Source organism: Nothoprocta perdicaria, unplaced genomic scaffold, assembly GCF_003342845.1.
Source record: "Nothoprocta perdicaria isolate Ctin4 unplaced genomic scaffold, notPer1 scaffold_8, whole genome shotgun sequence".
In the NCBI taxonomy this organism is placed as follows: domain Eukaryota; kingdom Metazoa; phylum Chordata; class Aves; order Tinamiformes; family Tinamidae; genus Nothoprocta; species Nothoprocta perdicaria.
The window spans coordinates 3,038,392-3,041,708 of record NW_020456087.1 but is presented as its reverse complement, the minus strand read 5'-3'; the positions used below and the strand labels follow the sequence as shown (position 1 = coordinate 3,041,708).

At 39.4% G+C, this 3,317-nt stretch overlaps 1 long non-coding RNA gene across 1 annotated transcript in view; it reads right to left on the bottom strand.

The window, feature by feature from the left end:
* Positions 1-1,175, bottom strand: part of LOC112958006 — a 2,797-nt gene extending 1,622 nt beyond the window's left edge. Inside the window, exons 1-2 of the long non-coding RNA XR_003251317.1 lie at positions 1,071-1,175; positions 894-929 (exon numbers count right to left, since the gene is read on the bottom strand). This is a non-coding gene — a long non-coding RNA (uncharacterized LOC112958006). The remainder of the gene's footprint in view (positions 1-893; positions 930-1,070) is intronic.
* Between the last annotated feature and the right edge of the window lie 2,142 nt (positions 1,176-3,317).

Below are 3,317 nucleotides of genomic sequence, written 5' to 3'. Positions count from 1 at the left end.
AAAAAAAAAAAAAAAGAAAAAAAAAGCCTCCATTTGTACAAGTCAAAAGCATAAGAGGCAAAAGCTCAGAATTACTGCTTCAGAAAGCCTGTAGTGATGTAGGGATAGTCCTAGCAAAGACTCCAAATGTTAAACACTAAAATTCTTTAACCATGTTCAGCTGTTTTTTACTTATTTTCAAATTTCAGAGTCACTGGGTACATTGTTAGCTCATTTCAAATTTTAATTCATTGGGGATTTAAATTGAAGCTAAACTTAGATTTCCTACAAGTCCGTGCCAGGACTAAAAGAAAAGGATTTAATTCTAAATATGGAAGTCTCAAACCTCATGTCAGCTTTTGTAACGTTTTCTGTAAAATTTCTTTCTAAAAAGAAATTAGTATCATTTCTTATTTGCATTACCGTGCTTATGACTACAAACTGGAGATATACAGACGCATCTATGAAGAATGAGACAGAGGGGATCATGAGCATGCCTACATATAAAAGATGTACCCATCCTTGCTTTAAATGAGTAAATATGTATGGAAGTTCACAGCTTGTTTGTTTCGACATAACCATCACAAGCTTCCACAATGTCAAGAGTTAAATCTCAATTTTCTGTTTTCCAATGTCATTCATATATTAATAACAAAACTATACTTCAAATATCTCTACACTGTGACTATCTTTCATTCAATATGCAGTTTGACTGAAAACAATGACTTATTTGAGTGATGGTGTACAATATTAAAAATCAGCTAAGTGTCAAAACACCTGTAGGTTTTAACAGCAGGCATACATTCTTTATAATTGTCCTGGAATAATTCACAAGGTACAAAGGTGATATATGAATTACAAATAACATGTTTTTAACTAAAGACATTTAACTAATACCCTTTACTAGAACTTACTGTTGCCACTCAAAAMCAGCTTGATGGAGAATTCACCTAAATAAACCAAGGAAAGTGAAAAAAAGTGAAAACACAGACTAACTGTATAACACACTGGGTCATTTCCCAGTGTTTCACTTGATATACTTCATTATCTGGATTTCATTATGAAAACACAACAAAATACAGATGTCTTACCGTTAGCGCGTCACCCTGTGGATATCCAGATGCCCAGGCTTCCTCTTTTTGCATCTACGTGTAAAAACTAAGGTAAAAACAAGACATTAAAACGCTGTGCATGGAGGCGTTGCACATGCCGTCGCTGAGGCGGCCCTGGCTGGTGGGAGCCGAGGGCCTTGAGGCATGCGCCAGGCCTCGCTTGCCCCTGGGCCACCCGCACGCCACCTCCCGTACACCTKCACTAAGAGGGGATCACAAACTATAAATAAATAAATAAATAATGTGAAATAACCAAAATTCGGGCGCCCCTGTGAGGCAGCCACGCGTGCCACGTCGGGCAGAGGCTGCGGGCGACAGGCAGGGCCTGCACTTCACCCAGCGACACGTCCAAGAGCAGGCGTGTGAGAGAAATAGCGAGRAACCAAATTAAGAAGTAATTTTGCCGGTTGTGGTTTATAGGCAGCTTTTAATAATCAGATTCTGTGCCTGCTTCAAAAAAGCCCAGTAAAATTCAGTTTGGCTGGGCTAAATCAGCTCAGCATGAAACATCACAGGAAGCTGTGAGTGACCTTCTAGTTACCTTCACAGCTCAAAGAAAGACTTAGCCACAAACTGATTTTAGTAGCCAGTTGGTCGATTTGAACAGCTTTCTAATGCCAGGACTGAGAGGTACAGCTATTTTAATGTAACACCCTACACAGCAGGTAAATGCACAAAGTTTACTGTGTCAGTCTTCTTTTCAATATCACAGTGCATATGGGGGGGATGATTTGTTTTATTCTTTTTTTTTTTTTTTCAGTATTGAAGCGATTAAATAAATACTAGTGTTGAGAATTTATCATCATAACTTATCCTGATATTTACAGTTACAGTGCTCCTATATCCTACAGATAGCAAAATACTGGCATTAATCCTTCAATCTCATTTTCACTGCGCAGCCCGTCATGCTCAGTTGTAGAAGTTTATTATTTCTTTCACTATAAAATAAACAAACTATCTTGACTCTAAATATGTGTTCACTGAAATAATACTGCAAATTAGTGCACAGGTTTTGATTGCTTTCCATAAGCAAACTAGTTAAACAGAAAATTACAACTATTTTCAAACATCCTTCAGTTTGTCAAACATCATTCAGGCTGTCCAAAATCTGGCTTCAGGCCAGAGTAAGATAAAAATACAGTCCTTGTTCCTCTAGCCTTGCCTATTTTCAGTAGGTTTTACAAGGATATGATCTGAAAAGTTCACAGTCTACATACTTTAACAAAAACATTGCAAATATGTTGAAGTCTTTTCTCACATAAAGCAAGAASATAGTTATGAACAACTGTTCCTTATCTGCTAGGTCCCTGACCTGGAAGGGGTGCTGGAGGGTTCAGCTCCGTCTCCTGTGATTCTGTGCAATGTAGGAGATGTGTAAAAATGACTCCTGKGACTAGAACGGGATGTAGACATCAAAATCATGAAGTGCAGCCTGAAAACCTGCACTTAGCCTAATCACAAAGAGTTGAATGTGGTATGAGTGAATGAGGTAGATTAGGGGCAGGGTTCCCACTTAGGCTTTTCTGTTTGGCCTGATAAACAGGGCTCATGAGGAGAGTCATGAAACCCAGTCAGTTCCCTACCTTCTCAAAGGAAAAAGGTAACCTAAGGGGGAAACAGTTGTCCATTTGGGGGAATATTTGATCCAAGGTGATGARGGAAAGGCTATGGACAGCCCATAGTCTAATGCCATAAGCCCTGAACAAGGGCAGCAACTCGTTTTCTTGGAAAGGGGTCAACCCCACTTGTCGTGGTGTCCAGCCTGTGGATGCCTCCTCTGCTCTTACAGACTCAGTGTTGTCTGCTTTTCTTGGAATAATGCTACTGTCCAGACCCTGAAACTAGCATTTGAGACATCGCAAACTCAGAAGTGACTTAAGAGTGCTGAGCTGTTGATTACCCAAACTTTCTGGTTCAAATTCTTTGGCATAACATGGCAGCAAATGATGATAACAAGCTTGGTGGTTGAATCAAACGATGACTTCATTCTCAGGGAGGTAAATTACACACATCTAAAGAGAAGTTCTGAGAGACAGCAATCGTCTTTATATCTCGTGATGACCAACCCTCYGAATTGCTTTTTAAATAGTTGTTTCCTTACTATATGCTCCATACAGAGGTTTGAATTCTCGTGCCACAGATGCAGACTCCTGCATAGAGAAACAGATATTCTGTGAAGGAGTAAGCATCATTTGCCAAGATAAAGTCAGTGGCCTTAAATTACTC